Source organism: Hippocampus guttulatus, chromosome 4, assembly GCF_054856545.1.
Source record: "Hippocampus guttulatus isolate MCC_2025c chromosome 4, RoL_Hgut_1.0, whole genome shotgun sequence".
NCBI classification, from domain to species: Eukaryota; Metazoa; Chordata; class Actinopteri; order Syngnathiformes; family Syngnathidae; genus Hippocampus; species Hippocampus guttulatus.
The window spans coordinates 13149242-13174627 of record NC_141264.1 but is presented as its reverse complement, the minus strand read 5'-3'; the positions used below and the strand labels follow the sequence as shown (position 1 = coordinate 13174627).

Below are 25386 nucleotides of genomic sequence, written 5' to 3'. Positions count from 1 at the left end.
GCCCCATAGATGGGGTAGAACCAAGTGCATATCACGGTTTGACACGGTGCCTGCTGCAGTTTGATTTCCTGGTTCTTAAGAGAGGGTGGGGGGGGGGGGGGGCAAACAGTTGAGGAAAAGGAGGTAAAATACAGCCTGACAAGCATGTTTGTTTTCCAAATTATTTTGGCCATTGACAAAGTTCAACAAAAGTGTGTCAGAAAGATAGCACATTTCCACACTTCCTGCTTTAAAAGAACTAGTGCGATGCTTCTCGTTAAACAGGAAGTATAGTCTGCATGATGTGTTCATTACACAACAAAACAACTTTGTTATTGTAAGAGCAATTGATGGGATAGCAGTCCCAATATGATTAAGGTGTTATTTACAAGACGACAACAGTAATAGGAAAAAAAAAAGGATGGGGGTAGGGATTCTCGGCTTTTTTTTTTTTTTTCACAAATGACATTCATTCATCCATTTTCTACGCTGTTTATCTTGTTCAGGGTCACAAGCAGAGGCGATTGCTCTAAGACTGCAAGGAAAGCTCAGCTTCCCCTTCTGGTTACAACTCTCTTCTCATTCATTCCTGCAGCTTCACTGTGCTTTAAACTGTGTGGACGCTGAGCATCTGCAGTGCAGACGCTGAGCATCTGCAGCGCAGACGCTGGGCGTCTAGATACTTCAGTGTAGGTTGTCCCAATGCATTGAAACGAGACGAGTCATTGGATAAATGCTGGTTTTGTCCCGCCCATTGGACGCTCAGTGTCTTTGGGAGTCTATGGACAGTGGGCGTTTATGGGCTGGCCCGGACGCTCATCTTTTCTGCATGATGATTGGATGATCTGTCTGAGGCTGAATCTCTTTTTGATTGACAGCAAAAAGAGCCAATCACCGATCTTTTGGTGTAGGCATCTGTGGGAGCATTTTTCAATTCTCATTCTGTTCTGAGTTGAACTGGAGATTTCTTCTCATCATTTTAGTGACACTCTCTGTTGAAAACGACTAGCGACACATTAATCTTTTATTTCTGGTGGGTTTTATTGTAGTTGCTTGTGTTCGCAGACTGACTTATATCACCTCAGGGTCACAGATCATTTTCTTGAAAAGGAAAGGAGAGTAGAATTTACGTATAAATAAAGGACACATTTTATGATGTAGGCCGAAATTGAGCTTCCCCTCCTTGACGGACCAGCATCTGCCACTGGTCACAAGGTACTGGTGCTTACCCCAGCTCACTTTGACTGCATCGTGAACTGGTCGCCAGTCAGTCACAGGACACAAAGACAAAAGAAACTGAACCCACATCGCCTGTCAAAGTCTGAGGTGGGCAATAATGCGTCATTTGTCATTCGCTTGCAGCCGGCCCACCAATTCGTTCAGTCAGTCACTTTACCGTTATTTTAGATGTCCTTCTTTTGTGGCTAAATTTCACTTTTTTACTGACGGTCCTGAAATAACAGTTACAAACTGTAAATTGTAGATGACGGAAGCACAGCTAAAATAATGATGACAACTGATGGACTGGCCCGGCTTGAAATAACGATGGACTGATGATGATGGACTGGGTTCACTCTGCTGGTTAGGCTTCACTGTGGTCCGAGTACAGAAAGTTAGTCTGGAGCCCTGTAAAACTATGACAAAGAAATATGCTTAATATCAGCTAACTGCAATAAATGGATCCCACCTCTCATCCAGAGTCAGACGGGGATAGGTTCCAGCACATTCACAGCCCAAGTGAGAATTGGCAGAACCGAAAATGGATGGATGGACAAATAAGCATTCATTATGTCATCATTGAAATGCAGCCTTTGTTTCATTGCACAATTTGGAGACTAATAAACTCAAGACTGTAAAGTTTTATGTGGATCAATAAAACATCGGGGCACCCAATGAAAGTGAATGAATAAAATATGCAGTTGTTTCAGAAGTCTTTGCGGGGATTTATTATTCAAACAACCCTTCAACATGTCATAAACAAGTAGTCTTAGTGGGATTTGACCATCTTGCGTCTTGATCATCCCACACTGGTTGAGATACTCGGTGTGAGTGGGCGGATATTACATACTTCCGGTTTAACTGCAGTACTACCCGTAGGCCCTGTTCTCTCTTGGGTTTAATGTCTATTCCTTTATGGTTAAATGGCCCCGGACCTCAGTCAAAGCTGATAAAACCGGCCAATTATTCCTGCAATTCACAGGAAGTACATGTCAATCACAACAGAATCTACTCATTCTATCAGTATCAGTCTACTCATACACAGCAAAGGGGCCATTAAATCTCGGCAGCTTTTCAAGTTACACTCTAGGAATGATCACAGAAGCAAGTACTCAAGACGGTAAATGTATACAATTTCAAAACACAAAAAAAGAATGTGAACCTGGTTGCTGCTTGATTGGACGTGAAATAAAATCGAAAAAAAAAAGGTTGAATGAAAGTAGCAAGATGTTCTCATGATGTCAACCAACATATGAAAACAGTTTTCCTTCACTGTGACACGTGATTATTATCGAGCAAAATAGCAAAACATCCTGACTGTGTTGTATACTGCTCTCCCCTTCAAGATGTGGGTAGCTGTACTGTGAGGGTGCAGATCAAACACATGAGCCTGGGGCTGATCAGACCCAATTCCATTTTGTTAGCAAGGCCTGCACTTATTTTCTGACATCTACCATACAGAGCCCTTATAGAGGCCTCCCCATCCCAGTCTGAAAACGAGGAACGGAATGGGCTGATTCAAGAGCATATGACTTCCATTGCCGGGTGCAGCTTGTGTGTTCCATTTGGCCACTGGTATTCGGAGAAGATGCACAGCACCATTACCAGAAGCTCGCTCTCAAACATGCATGATGTCATTGAGGTTCGATCATTACAGCCTGGAGATGATTCTGTGTTGGGCTCGGTGAGTTCCCATGCTTCCTCCTTTTGGAAGCAACAACATGTAGACAAATGCTTATGGATCACAATGCGTTTATTATTTGTGAAAACCTAATCTTAAATTAAACTAGTGTGATCTATATTCCTCAAATGCCCCTTTGGTATCTTTCTTGGACTCTCTGACTTTAATGTTTTGATTTTGACTCAAAAAAATCCTTTCCCATTATACAATATTCTTGTGCTTTCTTTCTAGGGTCACAAACATTTTTTTTTTTACATATACCACTCGGGTTTGCCAAACTTGACACTTGAACATTATATCAACTTCAAAGTTAAATAACGTTTTAATATTGCTTTTCAAGGGTCAGCTGTCATTCACATTCACAAGTGCCTATCTTTGCCATTAATAGCTGCTACATCGGACGTGAGGACTAATTCAAAAAAATATTCAGCAGTGACTGTCATTGTTACTCATTTTCCCGACACATTTCCCTTAAAATCACACTCACAGTCGATCACCGCTTAGCCATGGAGATCCACTCTGGAGCAAGCTATTCAAAGCTAGGTTTGCATCAGAAGCTTGAACTCTCATGAGACAAGGTTAACCGTGCACACCGTGCTTTGCAACCTGATGAAGTAGTGGTCAGGCTAATTGTGAAAGACTTTAGCCTCAAGCCTCAGAGACATTTCAGTCCACAGCCACTCACACAAGCATCATTTGCAAAATGAATACAATATGGTGTGGAGTTTACAAACCCCATACAGTGTATTCTAACTAGCAGTGGAAGGGTATATTACATTAACTAATGAGAATACCCCCCCCCCCCAAAAAAAACTTTTATCCGACCGTACCATCATAGTGCAGTGATGATTGGCCGAACCGACTCATTGTCAAGGATGTTAGCATGTACAAGCACTTTCCCGTGTTCCTGTCAATGCCGTCTCCAAGCGACCACAGCTCCGCTTTGCAGTAATGACATAAAACTTTAATTTTGTCAATTTAAAGACGAAATACAATGTGCATAGTCCCTGTATTGATATTTCTGTTGCTAGCGGAGTGCTACAAGTGACCGGCCATCCGGGGCATTGCACAAATAATAATAACACTTAATTCATGAATAGTTTTGAGGCTTACATTTTTGGGTTGACCAATTTTTGTGGTCAACAAGACAGATTTGGTTTACTTTCCTTTTCCAAAGAGGCAGGCTCCAAGAGCTAAAAGAATGTTTTGTGTGACAACTCGCAGGTTCTATCGCTTTCATTTTACGCTGATGTAATTGTTGTTAAAGGTTAAATGCGTCCATATACTGTATATATATATATATATATATATATATATATATATATATATATATATATATATATATATAGCCATCTATTATTGCTTATCATTGTGTACGATAAAAATATACAACCCATTGTGTTTGAGTGTGTGTTCTTCTTAACGGTTATTACATACGGTATTTAAAGGGAGTGCGTGGGTGTTAATATCCAGATATGGTGAACAACATGGCATTGCATTTATGTGTCCACGCAGCTTTCTTGAAATACCTCAGCACCTGGAGTGAGTTTGTGACTGCAGATTAAGAGCCCAGGTATCGCAATCCAAATAGGCCATCTGCAGTAGCCACATCCAAGAACAGGGGCTCATAACATGCAACAGATCGTACCAACGTCAGCCGAGATAAAGGCGACGCAATAAAATGAAACAATCTGCCGCTTTGACACAACGAGCCGGCGAGCTCGCCATTTCACTGCTGAGCCAAGGGCAGGAATGTGCTCTTTGAACCAGCTTTATTTAACAGCGTAGCTGCATGCGCACAGCACGCCCCGAGTCTCAGAGTTGGCCGAGGACCGTTTGCTGCTAGCGTGGGCACATCAGACTTGGGGCCACCGGGTCAGTGAGCTGGCATTCTCAGCCCTGGCACAAGTTGCTCCCCTTAGGGGCGTAGGAGCTGACACCAGGATCATGGGGAGCACCAGACAGACAGGGGCCTACCAAACAGCTTGTGACCATAACCAACAGTGGCAGGGAACAATGAACGCAATTATTTACAAGAACACAGTCCAAGTCTCTTTTAGACTCTCCCTATTACGCATGTTTACTCTCGCTCTCCTTTTGGGGAGCTGCACGGAGGGGCTGTGACCCTGTCTGTACAGTTCTCAGCTGGATTTTTCATGGTGCCCAGGGCTACCCTGCTATTCATGCTCGATTGCCGTCAGTGTCCAGCTGCAGCCTTTTTCCTACCAAGCGCACATTTTGACAAAAGGTCAAGGGAGACACATTAAACCAGGTCTAACTGTTCAGATGTATAAAACGGAAGGAAAATGAATGGGATTTGACATCGGGGCAGTGTTGACGGTTCAAATAAGAATATTGGGGACTAATTACTATATTTTTATTCATTCATGATGTAAAAAGAACTCCCATTTCTATTGATTTGAGAAATTTGACTGAATGAACATGGTGAAAGGTTATTATTGCTACTCACACAGACACCAGACACATCTACAGCCTTCTCAAACTACGTGACTTTTTTTCTCGTTCACTACGGTTGCATTGTCAGACTACCAGATCAATATTATTCCGTGTTTTGGACCGGGCGAGGCGTCACATTACAAGTTCGTCAACGACCAGACCGCGCCCAATCGTTGAGTGCTTCTGTCGAGATTCAGTCCATCGGCGCAAATCCGTCGGGGAAGCGGGACAAGCAGCTGTCAGAGTCATTTCACCCGAGACATTACGTGCATGTGCATTTGTTCTCTGCTCAGAAAAGGGGAGGGGAGGGACGGGGAGAGAGATTATGGACCCGTTCCTGGACAGCAGGGAGAGGGCAGTATGGACGGTCATTTCTCATTGTGTATATTGACTGCCATTTCTATTGATATTGATCCGGTCTCTTAAAGCCAAAAGTTTCACATTTGTTTTCCTTAAATCTGCAGTTCTCTGCCTGCACACCTGATTGTTTTATGGCAGGTTTAACACAGGAACTGGTTACTTGTATTGCCATTATGTTCCTCGGAATACTTTAACTCATTCACTCCCAAAGACATTTTTAAACGTCTTTTCAGACTTGGTCCAGAATTGGCTCGTACTGAATGAGTTAATATGACCAAACCTGAGGTTGACCAGAACTCTTCCATCTCAGAGGTTTCACTGTACTGTCTTTGACATGACCACGTGTGTCACACAGGAACAAAATTGAAGTAGGCATAGAGTGATCTTAATTATTCACTTTCCCTTAGGCTTGTTGCCACTTCCGGGGTGTCCAGATGACAGTGGAGTGTGGCAGAGGGTCCTTCCATAAACAACAAACAACAGTTATCTTGTTTGCCACCGTCTGTGTCAAGTGGCGCACAAAGCCAAGCCCAGCATCTGAGAGGCGTCTGCTCTTCTTTCTGCATTTAGCCTTGTCTTTTTCAATGGCTTATAAAAGTGTGGATGTGTGTGCACGCCCTCGGGTGTGGGTCTTTATTCACAGCACAGCACAGTGCTTCTCTGTATTGTATTCTTTGGCTGGCGAGAAGAAAAAGGCAGAAACAAGAGTGCGGGGGCAAATGAAAAGGGGCTGCCAGATCACTGGAGAACTGTAGGGAGTACCGCAGATCCCAGCTGCCCAGGACTGGCTGACAGCGTCAGGCCAGTGCCAACCATCCTCAAGCCTCAAGAGATGGGCCAGACAAAGTGGGAGGTGAGGGATGTAAAAATTGGAAATAAATGTCTCCCAGCCTATAGTATAAAAACAATGGCATTAGATGTACCATAATGACATATAGTAAATACTGTTTAATATAGGAAACACAGCAGATGCCTTTTCCTGATATTTTAAGAAGCAGTGCAACATAAACCAGTTAATTTCCTGAGCAGCACCAAAATACTGACTCACCATCAGTGGGCCGAATGCCTCTTCTTTCGTAGGGGCTAGCAGCATTGTCGTAAACAATACAGTATTTATCTGGGACTATTTAATACATGATTTGTGTAGGAATCAAGCAAGCAAGATAATTTTGCAGATGATTACAGGTTTTGTTGCAACGGTGGCCAAGACACACTAGAGTTACAAACCAGTAACTGGTGGTGCTTATTCTGGCAAACACCATCAGTTGCCTTAGTAATACACAATGCGCTGCAAGCTCTCCCTCCAAGATACAATCACAGCAAGCAATCAAATATACACTTTGAAATTGGTGATTTAGACTGATTTACTATTAAACTTTAAGATCAGATACTTATCAATGTACACGTTCTCACGCTCTAAAATAGTGCACAAGGAGTCCATAGGAGAATGTACAAGGCCCATACTGTAATCAGTAATAATTGCCTGTGGAAATCCAATCTGTGGCCCAGACACCATCGCCACAAGAGTTGACCCAGGAATCAGCCTGGGGGTGCAAAATCATGCCACCTGGCACACACAGCTAGCTTTTTATTAATCGGTCCGCAGAGAAGGCCCTTCCTCTATGGTACTTCCTATAGGTCAGCGTTTTCCTGTCTGAATTTTCAGACAGAACAAACAGCTGATGGTACAATGGCTTGTTGCAGTGCTAACTTGGGTGATGGGCCACAGTGGATTCACAACCACGGACATGCAACAGGAAGTGAGTTCCAATGTGAGAGAACATCATATTCAGGGATGGAAGATAGATGGTACGATGTGGAATTAATAAGCAGTCCAGCTTCTTGTACCTCTGCAATAACGACTCTTTGGTATCCGGGTTGGGTTCCGGTGTCTAGGATCAAAATTGGGTTGGATATAACTTCCATAGTTGAATTTCCTTTGGAGAGCTGGATTTCTTTTGTCATACCCCAGAAGGGGATGTTTGGAAGAGTATCTTTAGCGCATTTCCATTGCTGCGGTAGGTGCACTGGCAGTGCAGTCACAAGGACATCTGAGGTTCTGTCATTACACATTTTGTTTTGCACAATGAGTAGATGCAAAAGTGGATGAAATGTGTTCTGCAATAAAAACATGTTTGTTCCCATTTTGTATTACACATTTTATGTCATTAAAAAATAATGTTGGACCATTCGATTTTCATACAAACTTGACCTGACATTTAAAAAGGCGACTCTTAGCATGTTTGTAAGTGACAATCTATTTCTCCAAATAGCAGACAAAGGTTTAGTGAGATCAGAACTTGAGATCCCTGACCTCAATCCCATCAAGCACCTTTGGGATGAAGTAGCCCAGAGATCGCGAGAGAAGGCACAATCTCCATGAGGGGCCAAACATCAATTCTTTCCTCTTGTTGCACATGAATGCATGTGCTCTCATTACTAAACACCTGAAGCAAGCAAATGATCTCAGGTCTAAATCAACGACAGGAGACATTGGAGAATGAAAGAACCTGGACGCCAATGTAAAGCCAGACTCATAAAATCTATAATGTCAAAAATGAAACATGTGCCTTACATTTTAAATCTGCTCAGATGTAAGGTCACTTATTTGCTGGGCCATTCGGCTTTGTTCATGTTGTCTTTCACATGTGGGATGTAGACCGATTGGGAAGAATGAGACGAACCTAATGCTGGTTCGTCCCATTGTGTGATGCCTTTCTGAGGGTAGTTTGTATCGGTGTCTGGGTAGCCATCTGTAATTGAGCATAAAAACACATCGTAAGAAGAGGAGCTGTAGTGTCTACCATTTAAGCTTCTCTTCTCCCCAAAGCACTGTGGACACCTGATGTCTAGTGAATGAGTGCTCCCCGTGCCAAAACAACCCGGCGCAGCCCACCCTGTCACTGGCAATAACACAGCCAAGCTGACAATTATTATCTACCTCACTGCCCTTGCTAACAAGCTGACAGGATAGGCAGCATCTGTCTGGGTTGCTCACACAATTTCTGTACACAACCCCCCTCCCAAGAAACAAAATAGTATAAGCAGACTTACTTATGTAATTTGATTAATCTTTTATGTATGTTATAGAAAAGAGAGTACTGACAAAATGTCATAACATAAATGAAATGAAATATTGATATTTCATTTCTGAATATAATGAAATATTACATATTTTTAAATGAAAACCATTTAAAAATATGCAACTTTATTAATACGTGTGCATTTTCAAAATGACAGAGGACTTAAATAAATAAGTGCCTTCAATTGTGTGATACAAAGATCAAATATGATAAAAGTCAGTGGATCACTTGACAGAGACAACGTCATATACTGCAGGCTCCTCAGCCATACTGTGACCAATGTGACACTGCCCATAATGTTGTCTAAAATGATCATCACATACATTCAAGATAATGAACAGCTTTATTTTCATAGATACCGTTTCGTCTGGCAGTTTAGGATTCATACGGTATATCCTATTTTTGAATAAGGCAGAACGGATGTTCTTGGAAACAGTCTCAAATGTGTTTTGTAAGGAGAGTACAAATACCATTGTCACCTCCCCATTGTTCCTAAGAAGCCCTTGCAGAGGATTGGGCAACAGACACTGAGTACAACAATAAAGAACAATAAAAAGCTGATAATAGCTCAGGCTGTGACCCAGATGGACTTCTTCAGACAGACACCCTCCATGTCAGTCTGAAACTGGAGTCTGAGAACTCCTTTGAGAGAAATAGGACTGGAATTGAACAATGAAAAAAGGAAGTATTAAGAAATATTAAGATGGCCTGCAGATGATGCATGATTTGGCATTGGTGTGGGATGTGGGCCACTACGTATCACAATCCTTACTGTGTATTGGTTTTAGAATCTGTTATTAGAGGACATTGCATGCCGTCTCTCACTGAAATATCCCAGTGGCAGTTGACATTGACAAACTATGAGTAATTCAGGAATTGGCTCACACTCCTGACAGCTAAAATGGAAGTGCTGAACATTTATGAGTTAAAAATACATTTCACATCTGCGCATCTTATATAACTACAATCTAAGTGCATTTGACATATTTTTCAAGCACATTTTAATTAGTCCGTTTAGAGGTTTAGGACTGTGGCCTGACGTGGCTAACCCAGTCCTGACCTCTAGTCATCTTGATGAGAAGCAGGAAGAGGGATGTTCAAAGGCAACGTGTCTCCATAACATGCATGTGTTTCAAGGAATTGAAAATAGTGGCAGGGTGGCTTTGGTGGCCACTTATGTATCCTACCATCCATTTATGTATATAAACATGTTGAATTTGGTTGCACAAACGTTTCTGTTCAGAGATAGATTATGGTTCACACAAATCTTTATTTGGGGGGGGGGGGGGGGAATTGACTTGGGGATTACATTTATAATTAATTTGAGAGAGTCAATACCAAAAAAAAAATCAGTTGGACAATGTGTTGACCTTGACTGAAGATTGATACATTGATTGTTCGTGAAGCCTCTAAGGCTGGATTTACTTATTTCAAGGTTCAAGTGACCCGTTTCGGTTTTTATTCCCCCATGTGGCACAGTTCAGAAAAAAAAAATAATTATGCAATCGGTACATGTAATCACTCTTAGTCAATGTGGATTGGGAAACAGATGTCAATTGTGAAGAAAACCCCACAGGGGGTTGATAGTTAAAGTACTCAGTATAGCCATGTTATTGACTGTGGAGCAGTCCTGGATGTGCCCCATTTCTCAAGTCACCCATCGCACAGTCCTAAACCGAGGTGCACAGATAGATGGATGGATTTCATCGATTGCCCAGGGCTGACAATTTTTTTTTAATCTGGGGAAAATGCCTGACCGTGATACAGTGATAAGTATGCCTCTCCAGATAACACTTGACTTTGCCAAACTTGAGGTTTGAACAGCATACTAACGTCGATGCAAAGGACTTTTTAACATTGCTTTGCGTAAGACAGGGTCTTGTGTTGTTCACAAACACAAATGCCCCTCATGGCCATTAAGGGCTGCAAAATGAATGCCATATAGCATGTTCTAACTAGCAATGGTTGGATATATGACATCACTTAATGAGTAAAAACAGTCAATACATCCTACATTTGTTGCCCTACAGGCTGGTGCCTTTACATCCCTGTGTTCCTGTTTCAAAGTTACCTGAGCTACGCTTTGAAGTAATGACATTGAACTTTAATTTGCTTGTTAATGAGAAAAACAAACAAACAAACAAACAAAAACAATCCTGGTCATAATCCACGAAATGTGCTCGAAAAGTGTGAAGTGCATCCAGCCATCCGCATTGCAAATATAGTCATACAATTATTAATTAAGAGCTTTGAGGTAAACATTTTTGTATCGACCAATTCGTCGACACAACCGAGTTCGTCGACTTTTTTTCCCAGCCCGAGATGAATGAAAGCCTCTCACACTTGAGTAGGTGTTGGGAATTTAGTTTGAGATGATAAGATAATAAAACCTTTATTAGTCTCGCAATGGAGAAATTCCCAATTCACAGCAGCAAAGTTATTAAAGGAAGAAGTAGAACAACAAAATATAGGAGCTGCTGGAAAGGCAGCCACTCTCGCGGCGCCATGTCACTCATATCTTCTTTACTTATGCTGTTCTGGTGTTTCTCTGAATAAATCAACATATTCGATCAACAATTCATGTCATTTGTAACATTTGCTACGAAAAAAAAAAGTGGCAAGAAAACTGTACTTTTAAGTCATGAAGATATAATACCCTTGATAATACCCTTGTGGCCATCAGCACAGCAGTAACATCAAAGCTTGGAAGGGTGCCGCATTCCCAAAGTCAAAATGACTATTTGTCTCAGCTTGGATAAGATCCTAGATGTTCTTAACATCCATGTCAATGAGCTAGTCAGACTCATTCAGAGAAAGTAGCTCCTTCCTGGCTCGGCTCTGCTTACTTGTTCTCACAAGATCCAACACATTCATAACCACTCTTGCCTGTCGGACAAGAGGATCAAGGGTAGGACGTTCTAAACAAGTGGATTCTGAAGGCGGTGCCAAATTCCGGGATTGCCTTGGTTGCGGAGCATCTCAAATTGGCAGATAACACTATTGTGAGAGTAACGCAGAGATGGGCAACTATAACGATTGCAAGTACCATTTTAATGCTTTATACAGTACGTACGCGCCACAGGCAGATTGTGCACCTCATCACCATATATGAGCGTTTCCTTTTTATGTATTTATTTTTGAACGAAAAGCAAAAGATTCTTTTATTTCTAATTCTGAATTGAAATATATCATGCCATGTGATCGGCCAGCAATGAATCAGTTGGAATAATTTAGAATTACCTAATCCTTGTATGTATTAATTTCAATCGAATAAAGCAGACTTAAAGTTTCATCACAAAGAGGTATTTTTTTCTTAACATCTTTGCCATCTCTTGGCTATTTGATGTCTTCATGAAGACTCAAATCAGAACTTAACTGGTGAACTTTGGCACACAAAATTGCTTGTAGGACTACAAAAGCAAAGCCATAATTAACGCATCATCTGAAATAAGATATGCTGACAAACAACAATGTGGCTGGTGGTGATTGTATGGAGGTTCATTTTATTCAAGCGGACTGTAGCAGAAAAGTGGAGATTGTGGTGTAAAATAAGGGAGTGTTCAGCTGTTAAAAAAAATAAAAATATCAACAGATTTAATTTTGACATCCTCGACTCTTAAATTGGGGTGGTGTCACGTTGCGAGGTGGTGGTGAACCCCAAAAAGCAGGCAGGAGAGAGGAGCAGGGTGTATTTGAAGAAGTGTATTGATAAAACACAGAAAACTAAATCCTAAGCAAAGTCCAAAGTAGCAAACAAAAACCATGACTGAAGCTCAAAACTATCAATAACAGAAACATGACCAGAAACATGACAAACAAACAAACATGACAGCAGCAAAAACCAACGATGACCCGACAATGAGTGGTCGGGCTGGGAGTCCTTTTAAAGCACTAATTACCTAATGACCAACAGGTGTGCAGCTGCAGGGGGAGCCCCACAGTGCCACCTGTTGGTCCCAAACCGAATCATGACAAGTGGTGATTCCAATGATCTTGCTTTTCCCCTTGTTTCCGTCTTCGCAAAATACCGTACCATTGAAGTGGTTGTGTTCAAATAGAAGTTGCAAAAATCAAGCTCCTCACGGGGTGAGTGTGTGATGTTTGAGATACACGGCAAAGGATTTCAAGATTGATAAATATTAAAATGGGTAAATGGGTGTTCACTTTTATCGCACTTTTCTGCTTTAGGTATTCAAAGTACTGTACTTTTAACACTGTTTCCTCATTTATCTTCTGATGATGCATCATCAGAAGCAACTTGAGTTGAGTGTCTTGCCCACGGACACTTAGACATGACGATTGAACCCACAACCTTCAGGTTGCGAGAAGACCATTCTACCACTGTGCCATTTAAGAAAAACTGATGTCAGGATCCTGCAAGTCTGATAATAATTAAGAGCAATAGTGACTAAAGTGCCTGTGGATTCTTCTCTCTTTCGCTTTGTTTCAACCTCTTTAAGACACTCTTATGATATGTCACTCTCATCTCTTCTTTTCTTCTGCTTGGTGACCCCCAGCATCATCTTGAATATTCATAACTTATGTCTGATGAGCATGCTAAATGGGTGTCAAGATGATTTGGCCACAGGACAGAACTGGGTTGTCTTTGATAAACGCCGACTTGAACCGGAAAAATAGGACAAGAGGGACGGCGAGAAAAAAGACGTTGACCTCACAGGGTTTGTGGGGTACATAGTTGAACCAATCAGAACTCTGGAGGAAAACCGTTGGAGGTAGGACTGGGCAGCAAGATAGAGGTCAGAAGGGGGGCAGACCCCTGCGGTGGTCCCAGGGGTGAAAGTCATTGTCACAAGGCTTTAATGGGTCGCAAAATTCCTCAACTGACCAAAACCTCTGAACGATTGAGAAACGAGACATTTGTGATTCAAATAGGATCTCTGGGGGTTCCACCATGAGGTATGCAGTTGGGAAAACTCAGAAGAAACATACACTCTCCCATAGCCTCAAGTACAAGCGAAGCATCTCCTCCTGTCTACTGCACACATTTTTTTCCACATCACATCTTCATGATATTATACAAAAAAAAAAACTGTTGGGATTTTCCTCATTTTGCTTTGAACAAAGACAGAAAGATAAATGCGTTCTGGTCTAGTCAGTAAACATCAATGACTAACAAAACAAAACAAAACAAAACAAAAAACTACCTTTTATGAAGATGAAATTAGGGCTCAGCATGCAATTGCATCAGGTAATCATTTCCAATGTTTGTATATTTATCATTCCATTTGTATTTGCTTGGCATTAGACACAGAAGCCACGTTCAAGCTTGACAATACCAATAACGCAAACCAGTTCTTTCTTTAGATTGGTTCAGTTTTCCAGTTTGCACATTAAACAAAAGCAAAATTTTCACACAAAAATGCCTTTTTATTTGGACACAATGCCGCACTGCTACAAATATCCAAATAGGGGGAAAAAAAACACCCCGATATTTAATAACAGTCTGTATGTTTATTTTATGGTGTAGGTGGTAAAGTCACATGGCAACATTCTTCGAACGCCTGCACTAGCTGTCTGTCTGTCACAATAGCTGGACAAGCTGAAGATGGCAGTCTCCAAAAACAACTTGTGTGAAAAAGTTACAAGACAAAACAGCCTGTGCTTTAGTATCACCAGGTACTCTCATGATAATTACTATTTCGACTTATCGTTCAAGGAATAAAACGGACACAATAGTTTTTCTACAGATTCGATAAATGGTCATCTACATGCTTGTTTGTTTACATACTGTACATCCTCAGCAGGCCGTCGCGCTGATTCGTTCTCTCTCCTGTCAGTCACCTTGCTCATCACTGTGCGAGTTGGCACACACACACACACACACACACACACACACACACACACACACACACACACACACACCTGAACTGCCTTCGGTTCCGTGCAATGACGACTGAAGTTCAAAGGTGTCCTATGTCACACTCCATCTGAGCGCAACGCCAATCTCATGTCTCACGTTGTTAATCAGAGTGTAAACTATAAATGGAAAATCGATTCAAAAGTTTTGACGTACAGTGTACTGTCGGTTTCTTTTTGTTACACGGCCTCCCAGCAACTTTGGCTGTGCATTGCCGATTTACCTGAATTTGCTCGTTGATTAGTACAGCTTGTGCAAAAGGTTGCAATCCCATCATTGTTTATGGGTTGAGTTGAGTCATCCCCTTTTGCCGCAGAGCTGCCATGCACTACAACACCACAGGTATTGTTTTCTCTGTCAGCAATGCACAGTTATTCGGCCTCACTGTCCTGTCACACATATCCCAAGCACTGTCGAAAAGGAAGATAGAGACCACCAACCATTCACTGGTCATCCTCTCCTATAATGTGCTATTGGTGTTTACCCAGCACGCACATACACATGCACACTCATACTTGACAGAAACCTCAGAGGAAATCCCAAACCTGCTGGCTAATCTTCACTAAATCTGCCCCCATTTGGCTTTATCTGCCTTTGTTATCAGCGCCAGTGCTGGAGAATGGTCGGGGGTCACAAGGGTAAAACTTCTTTTCCAGAATTTGCTTGCATGGAGGGGGGGCAGGAGAGGAGAGTTGGGCAGGCTAGACCCCCAACCATGCTCAACTCTTTAACCCACCACACCACAGCCCCCAACTCAGATAGTTTTGGAAGTCGCTTTTTTCTTTATTCTGTCTTTGCTTCCATTTCTCCTATCTTCTAAAACACAAATAAATGTGTGATGGATGACTGAGCGGAGGCAACACCTCCCCCATCAATCTAGAGCCACTGGGCTTTGGGGAGGAGGTGGGAGCAAGTCCCTTTGCAGGCCTCCACAAGAGCCGGCAGCATCCCCCCATGTCTCTCACACAGAGCTTCTGAATCCACACCGACAATGCCTGATTATCAGCAGCACATTGTTTGATTGCAGCAACTAAAGATGCACAAAGTATACTGTAACTTTTCTGACATGTCAGACCAGATCTTGGACCTCGGTACACAACCTAGTCCACAGCAGCCTTGAGTTAACGACACTGACCAAAATGGGAAAAGAATAGTTTATCATGAAAGCAATACAAAACATAGATTGAAAGTGTTAAAGGGGGACACAAAAGCAATTGTGAAGTTTAGTGGCTGCTAAACAGAGACATCTGAGCGATCCAGTCATTCTCATCTCTCTCTCTCTGTCTCAGAGCGGCATGGACCAACCAGGAGTGAATTCCAGCATAGTATCGTCACAGGGAGCAAAGGGAAGACAGGGAAGTGGTTTGAGAAGAAAAAAAAGCAAATCCTGCTTTAAGCGTCTGGATAAGTTTGTGGGTGGCTTGGTGGGTGGTGGTCTCTCTCTTCTCTCTTTCTGTGCATTTCTATCTAAAAATCTGTCTTTAAGTACAAAGAAATAAGCTGTGGCTGAACATATTAGCAGGGGACCTCAGATTTGCAGATGTAAGCCTGAACCACACATGAAAAGTCACAACTGTACAGCCGACCCCAGCATACTCGCATTTCAGCAGATTTTTTTCAAATACCATATTTTACGCACTCTAAGGCAGACCTAAAAGCATTCAATGTTATGAAAAGATGACAGTGTGCCTTATAATCCGATGCGCCTTATATATGATCAATATTCTGATTTCTTAGATGGAGTATTTTCACTGTTCTCTAAAGTGCTTTGTTACAGCTGCAGCCATAGTGAAAGCGCTGTATAAATAAAGCCGTATTGTATTGTATTCCTTTTAGTTTAGCTCTATCTCGTGGATGCATAACGCAATCGCAGCCATTATTGTATGCACCTTATGTGCCCAATATGTGAAAACAGTTTTCAAATAAGCCATTCAATGAAGGTGTGCCTTGTCCTCTGAAGTGCCTTATAGTGCGGAAAAGACGGGGTTTTTTTCTTTTTATGTGATTTATTTTCCTCATTACACCCCTGTTATTTGTAGAAAAGGTATAATGAATGTTTATGAGCCTTTTGGCCAGAGTTGCAAGAAATAACATTTCATCAAAGAAGGAATCACATTGCGCAATATCCCAGCATTATTTTTACACTTGTAAGAGGTGTCAAATGTTTCTTAAATATAAAATTATCCACATAGATTTTCCATTTGGAGAATTACATTCTCGTCTGCTTGTGGACCTGCACACTCCACTGGGCTTCCTCTCAGCACTGTGTGGTATTTGTCCCCAGTTAAAATCCAGAGAGCGAAGCAGAAGCTGCAAACTTTCCCAAGGATACCATCCAGCAACATGCCGCTGTTGACTCTAACTTGTTGCAGGACAGCCTTGATCTCCTCAGCTCCTTCTCTACTTCCCTCCAATGAGTGGGTGAACGGACCATCATTTTCATTAGGAATTTATTCCTAATTAGACAATTTGTAATGATTACAATTCATGGTCACGTTCAGAGTCATAATTGGCACTGTCCTGCTTCTTACTAATGCAGCTTTTGAAGCTCTTAAATCAGAGGTGAGCAAACTACGGCCCGCGGGCTGGATCTGGCCCGTTGGTCTTTTTAATCCGGCCCGCCAAAGGTTGGTCCACAATTAAGGTTTGATGTGAATGGTTGCATTCATTTCATTTGGACTTGCAATGACAGGCATTTCACCGCCAGGTGGCGCATTGACTTGAAGTTGCAGAACACGGGGGGGTGGGGGGGAGATCTTATCGACCACCTAGGACCTCTCTATCGCTCTTCTTCTACTGGTCTGATCACAACCCATCTGCAGCAATGCACAGGCTAAAGTTTGCACAGTTTTTTTTTTTTTAATGTACCATAGCTCAAACTGACCCGGCCCTTCTGTCAAATTTTAAAAGTCAATGCGGCCCCCGAGCCAAAAAGTTTGCCCACCCCTGTCTTAAATGATCAGACCTCACAGGATGTTTTTGGGGTCAATGCCTGCTTCTCCTACGTCATACACAGGCACTTGGTATTTATTCCCTTGCAGCATGACAGCTCATGTAATACTGCTCTAAATCCAGCAGGGATACTGATACATGGATGCAAAAAAAAAACATCAATAGCAGGTGGCAAGTGAATATAACAACCGTTCATTCACTAGCCCACAAGAGCTGTACTATAAATTAAACTTTGTCAGCCAGTAGCATGCAAACTGTCGCCAAGGTGAACTCTGCATGGATAAAGCAGCAATCAAAACAATGCACCTTGCTTTCTTAGGTTTGCCTTCATCAGGTGTTAAAAATAATAATGCAAATTTTGATGGACAGTGTAGGAGACGTATTAATTCAGCTGTGATGTCAGTGTCATTGTAACATTATTAGCATGTGGCAATGGTCAATCAAAACTCGGAAAGGCAGACTTACTTGTTTCAATACAGCACTTGGCCGCTGTGAAATGTGTACCTCTCCCTCACACTCGTACTGGTGCTGACAGCTGAGCGGGGCGATATCAGTTTGTGGTTGTTGACTGTTTACAGCCGGATATGACAGAAATTAGTCGAATTGATTCTTCAGTTTTCCGCCAAACTGAGAGATTTGTTTCATCACAATTCCCCAGCAACGTGGTCTGAAAAAGAAGGGGGAAAATGTTGATACCATTGATTTCATGCCCCTATTCTCTCCATCTGCTCCCTGTCAACATTTATTTGCTAAAGTATTTCTCGGAAATTCTTGGGTATGCACTTGGGTAGGTCATATAATGCTTTGGCCTCTACCAATTTCCGCAGATGTTCAGCGCACAACAGCGGAGAGAGGAGGAAGTGCTGTTGTCACCAGCTGGCTCAGTCAGGGCAGTCTGCACAGGAGCGGTGGCAGGAACACGTGGGTGTGCATGTACAGAGGCCTCTGAGGTCTGAAAGGGCAACGTGCACCTATTCTGTTTCGAGGTATACTACATGTTTGCATAAAGGCATGCGCCTGATGATGTGGTCTGTAGCTAATACTTCAGAACTCAAAGACCCAGACGTGACATATTTTGTACTACTTAAAATATGCATCTGCTTCTTTGAGGTGATGTCTCCAGGAATTTGTTACTTTTGTTTTGAATTGAAACTACTGAGCATTTCTCTATGAAAAATGAGGATGAAAAAGAAGAAAGTTATTATTAATAATATCACATCAAATAAACACTTGTGTGCACAGTAGCTTCAATGTTTCAATGGGCCAAGCCAAGTCATGGATTTGAAAATACGGTTCAAGTGACATCATTCATTTTTTTCCTCTTCCAAGAGACATGGAAGTGAATATCTTGCACATGCAGACAAAAATGTAATATTAATTGGTTATTTGATACTTTAGAGAACGTGACCATTCGGATCTGTATTTTCAATGAGTGCCGCACATGATCAAATGAAAAAATCTGCTCGATGATGACGTAAACACACGTGCGTATTCGGCGTAAAAAACAAAAGTACCTGTGGAAAGTAGTCCATTTTCTTATTTCTTAAGACAAAAATAGTGACTACGATACAATGAAATAAATATAAAAAGATCTGTGCAGGGGGTCAGAGGCATCTTGGTGGGCGGAGCGGGCCCACCCCTGTATGACCCGCACACAGCGACAGGTCTTTCCAGAGACATTAAAGGGAAAATGATTGCTAAATACAACCAGTGAAGTAAAGAGTCACTTCAGGGAAACCAAATGTAAAGTCTTTCTTATTAATTCATTAACAACTCATTCAGTACCAATTCTAGAACCCCTTTTTTTTACCCTAAGTCTTGAAAAAGTTGAGAAAAAAAAAGTATCCGGGGTTGAACGCGTGGAGCGTGAAAAGACATAAATATGTCTTTGGGAGTGAATGAGTTAACATTTACAGACTGTACGTGTGATTGACTGGCTACTAGTTCAGGGTGTACTCTACTTCTCTAAAGCCAGCTAGAATAGCCCCCAAATATCCCACAACTCAGGGCAAGTAGTACAGAGCTTGGATGGATGTTTGTGTTGTGTTTGTATTGTCTGAACTCCTGATGTACATGCTGGCCAGTGAGAATCTAAAACAATACTCGGCTCACTAATACCCCCCATGTCATACATCCCCTCAGATGTGTTTGTGTTTTTGACCTTTATTTCATCAAAAGTCCAATGTCAACATTTCCTTTCTTTTATTTGGCCACCCAACCCTTCCCAAAAGGCAGTTATTTTTAGTGCCTAACATAATTACAGCAAACAATAAAGTGATTGTCCACTGGGCCCAACGGGACAACACTTGACATCATCTCGCTTTGAATTTTCAAATAGTTGTCTGAAGTCCTAATGCAGATGCACCTCTGCAGAGGACATCATTGAGAGAACGGAGCTCCTGTTGGTAATCTACTCTTACATAACATGCCCCCCCCACTCCCCACCCCCTAAAAAGAACAAAAAAAACAAAACACACACACACACTATACTTCTTTCTTGCATATGTTTCACAGTGGCTAAAAAGGGGGGACAGAGGACCCTCTGAATAATTAGCCGGATGAGAGAGAAGAATGAGTGGGAACATGTGCTCTACATCATTCTAGCAACTTTTCAATTTGTATTTACAACACTTGAATGCCATTGTGTTTCTACAGCTGCATTTATATATTCTTTTGTGACACGTGCATACCTCATTTTGATTTGGGAGATCAATTTAAAATATTTAAAGGTTAGTTTAAGGAACAGTAGGTAATGTCGTAATATTAAACCAAAGCATCGACATGCAATAAAACAAAAAAGCGTTGTACAATAATGTCAGGTTATATAATCACATTAGATAAGGCTTGAGAATGGCATCTAAATCAATATTAGTGAAACCTGCAGTTGACTTTCTCTAGAATATTAGACATTGTCAGTAAACCTTTTATTAACTGTTGTGCAGCTCACTAATATTGACAGATATAATTGTTTTTCCTGATTTAAAATTTAAATCAATCTGATTTTGAATACAACATGAAATAGAAAAAGTGTCTGTTAAGACCACGGGATAGCAGACTTCTGCTTTATAGGCACAGCCGATGGGCCCAGTTTGGGATTAGTTGACTCTGACCTAATTAGTTAAATAGTGCCTCATCATGAAACGCAAAAACAACAAGAAAGACACATGCTTTTAAAATGGAGCCACGTAAAACACATTACTGTAAATTACTATAACTCTTGTGCTAATTGTAAGGAAACGGAAAGTAATAGTAAGAAGTAGGGGTGTGCCTGAATCCGTGGTGACTCGAATAGAGAAGTGAAATGGCCGTTAAAAACGAAAGCTGAATCAGAAAATTCAGATTCGAGTCAGAACAGGCCACGCCAAAACTACGCTAACCAGTGAATAGCTGACAGTGTCATGTCTTCCCTTCCCTCTCCCATGGCCTCCAATGTCCTCTCTCTTGTTACCGTCATGGCCCCTTACACCATAGGAAACCACAGAATTTGAGAAGGTTGCTACAGTACGGGGGGAGTGGATGTGGGGTATGAAAGCGCACTGCGTTCAAATGAGCATTAAATTGAACTGTGAAGCAGTCAGTCAATAAAACCCAAGCAGGCAGTGCCAAGCGTTTCTTTACTCGCTGTTGGTCTCTCACACCATCCTAGCAAGGGAGATAAAATATGAAAATACTGTACCCAGGTTAGTGTCGCGCAAGTGAATGGATTTAAAATGGGTCCAAAAGAACACCCGAGGTTCTGCCATTGGCCAGTGTACTGCGATGGACCCTTGAGATTATAGGAAGTTATTTTAAAATATAAAGGAAAACCTTTGCATAAATTGATGCAGCTGTGTTAGAGCATCAGTGTACACTGATATGTTTTCAAAAAAGTAAACACGAGTCTTGGACAACGTATGGAGTAAATACAGCACTCGATAAGTAAGTGCATTTCATTCACCCTTTAGCATTATGACCAGATTGGACATTTCCTTTTTTTGGACTACGATGTGTTTTTGGGCAAAAGCTCATTCACATTCAAGTTGATTTGGGAGTCGCTGCCTAAATGGTAAACGCAGATTTGGGGTGTGAGTCTGAGCTGTAGTAAGAAGTACATAATGATCGAACGTGAGTGGAAGCAGTGCGTGAGAAGCACATTCATCATGGCTGTGAAAATACAGTATTATGTGGCAACGAGATGTTCATAGGCGGCACTTCTTTCCCACTCTTTCTCTGAAGTGTAGTCAAACCATGTCGACCTAGTGAGACCTGCATGATGATACTAGGGGGAAACACATCCTCTCTGTGGCTGCATCATCTCTTTGTGGACTCTCTGGTTTCTCTTTCTATGTATGGCGCAGTGTCTAACTGGGAATGCACCTTTCTGATCCCTAGAGGACCGCCAGGAATCCACTGCACATCTCTGCTCATTACCAAAAGGTCCCACTCACTCACTCTGACATCCATTGAGACTCTGGGAACTCATTGGAAGATGCATTTCCATCAGGATACTATAACTTTGTTTCATTCCCTCTAAGTATCAACAACCACATCAAAGCACTGGAGCAGTTGCTGGGAAAATAGTGTGTGTATCATATATAATTTACGTTTAATTCGTTCCATGACCAATCTCATAACTCAATTTACTCATATATAAAATCGATTTTCCCGGTTGAAATGAATTAAAATAAAGTAATCTTTTCCAGGCCCTCAAAAATAGCACACTTTTTGTACTATGTTATATATATTTTTACATGTATTTTATAAAAAAAAAACATAATAAAAGGGAATGTAAAAAAATAAAGTGTTTGATGAAATCGAATAACCATATGTTGGGATGAGACGAGTCAGAACAAAACCAGCCGTATTGTTGTACGTATGCCTTTACGTGATGTGGCCTAAGAAGGGACGTCACAAATATGGAGAGTTAGCTTTGTGTGCATCTGGACCAGTGGAGCCTGGTCATAAGAGGATGCTAGGTTGCCACTCTACAGCTCAGCTGAGTCACCTCAGGTAAATAATACAAAAGGTAAATAATAAAAATGAAAATAAAACACAATAATACATCTATAAATATATATATTTAGATGAGCATGATGAATAGAATACAGTTAATGATAAGTAAAACTCCCTCTTTGATCTATGCCGGGTCAATTTCTGATGCAACTGTTAGGGTTTGGATGTGACCCCAATAGCACGACAACAGGCAGGTATCGTTGAAGCCAACACTTGGCGTAGTTTATTGAAGAGTCTTCACAAAGTCACTCAGGGAGAAGCACGAGGAGTCCACAAGGAAATGTCCACACAAGGAACAAGAAGCTGCAGGAGATGGCAACAGAGTCCACTGGTGTGGTGACGGCACGAACTTGCACTGAGGAATGGTCTGTGAGTCAATTTGTACCAGTCCAAACGCGCAGATAGGCAACAGGTGAGTGAAGAGCTGACAAGTCTCAGGTGTGAGGTGCAGAGCACCCTGGCTGAGGAGGCTGCCTGGCTGGCCCCTCCCTAACAGCAACTTCCAACTTAGGGCTCGAAGACCGAAGACCAAAGAAGCTCGTTGAAAGTTAAACAGGCGCAGTCACACATTGTCCCCTCGGGAACGGTTCACAAAATCAATGGTTCGGCTATATCTCTGGATTCTGCTCACGGTTTGCGGTTCGGTTGGTTATAAGGTTGACTCTTAGAAAAATCAATTACTGTATGTCTTATATAATTAGCTTAGAAGTGAAAATATAGGTTTTCAGCATTATTATCAACGACTTTAGATTCATCTATATACGTAATGCATGTTTTTACACACACACACACACACACACACACACACACACACACACACACACACACACACACACACACACACACACACACACAAATACTTTAGGGATAACAGCCACATTGCACATAGGTAAGCTGGAGCCCAAACTCAAACCCTGACCTTAGACCACTGAAGGTGTCACTTTACAAAAAAAATAGATATTTTAAAATCACTACAGAACAGATTGTGTTCACCCCGAGAGGCTCCCCAGCATACTTACGTTGAATGCATTTAAAAAATGGAATCTGTGACATATGTACATATACGCATCAAAGGTTGCTTCCAACTACACTCAATCATTCAGATTCAGATTCAGAAAACGTTATTTATCCCCGTGGGGCATTTACAGTAATACCCCGAATTGAAATTACTTGTAAGGACAAAAGACAACCAATGATTGCCAATAAGATCACCATACTAAACTCAATTCAAAACCAGTAATACATACTTGCCACAGTTGCAGCCCCATACAATAAACAATTCGTAACACTGCCTTTAGGACTTTACCAGATAAAAGTGCTTACCCTATCAATATGGTCCCAAGCTCCCTCCCATGCCTGCAGTGTTGTTGTATCATATCTGGCCTCTTTGTGCACAGGGGGATTTCCAGCCACTGAAATGGTGAGCTGGTTGGGAATGGGCAATTGACCTCTGGGCAGCTTTTTTTTTTTTTTTCTTTTTAATGAGAACACACAAGGTTAGACATCAGACCCACACTTTGTTGCACGTTTTGGAGAGGACTGAAAAACAGTGACACAATGACAGAGAATTGAAATGAAACTGGGGTAAATCTCCTTCACCCGAGTCAGACAGACCCTTACAGTTAAGCAGGGTGTGGAACTGATACAAAGTTCCAACATGTTTGTATATGGATTCAGATCCTGGTTGCTCTTTGAAAAGTATAACAGACACTCAAAAAGCCAGTATATTTCCTTTGCGTTTTTGTTTCTTGATTTGAAAATTGTTCAACTTGGGGGTGGGGGGGGGGTGGGGGTTCTGATTCATAGGTTCCACTGTATGATCCAGAATGTCTAATGCAATAGCAAAAACAAAATCCAAGTAGATATCGCTACTGTACTCAAGACAAGAAAAGCTTACAAGGCATATATGACATATGTCTCGGTGACTAAATCTCAGACAAAAAATAATAATAATACATGTCGGGCCATTGGTCATTAACGAGCAGACAGGAGGTTAATCAGATCTACTGGGCAAATGCAGAAAACCCCAGCTGCACAGAAACCATTCTTCTCCTAACAGACTTGTAATTGCTGAGAGACAGACGGACAGATGCAGCTTACAAAACAATTCATGAAGAGGAATGCCCACCATTTGGCATATACAGTACAAGAGATGAATAGCTTTTGTTGAGAGGTTTCACCGGGCCTGGTTGACAGAGGGCTAAAGTCAGTGCGCCCCGGCCCAGCAGACAGACCAGACAAAGACAGACCAGTGTATTTCACCCACAGTTTTTCTCTTGGGGCCTTTTCACTGCTAATCCATTGGGCCTGAGAGGAGCAGCAGGACAGGTCAGTAATACTGCTCCACCTCTGAGGAGGCCTGTGACTTTGGCAGCATTATGACGCCAGATAAAGGAGCTCGACACTGCCTTCTGTGTCGCTCAAATCACTCTTGCCGAGCTGATCCTGATCCCTGACATTGTGCTATTGGAAGCAAGGCTGGCAGATCAGTGCCTCAGTTTGATGGCCAGGTAAGCTTCTGCAGAGCCCAGTGTTACCATAGTCCTCCCTTGCTGGACACGCATTGCAGACTGGCTGTCATGAGATCAAAAACAAACATCCCCAATGCCCATAACCACCTCCTTTCCCTGTTTTCATTTCTGTCTTTGTCTCCCACTTTCACAGCTCGAGACCATACTTGTGGATGCCCTATATTATCCCAACCCACTGTATTTTTTTCCCCCAAATGCGGCCAATGTTTGCCAATCAAAAGCACTCTAAATATGTCACATTCCACATAGTACCTA

At 41.8% G+C, this 25386-nt stretch overlaps 1 long non-coding RNA gene across 2 annotated transcripts in view; it reads right to left on the bottom strand.

Annotated features, from left to right (window-relative positions):
• LOC147205991 (uncharacterized) overlaps positions 1–25386 on the bottom strand; it is a 114610-nt gene that overhangs the window by 53366 nt on the left and 35858 nt on the right. For both annotated transcript variants that reach the window (XR_015100696.1, XR_015100697.1), the window contains exon 2: positions 18074–18275. This is a non-coding gene — a long non-coding RNA (uncharacterized LOC147205991). The remainder of the gene's footprint in view (positions 1–18073; positions 18276–25386) is intronic.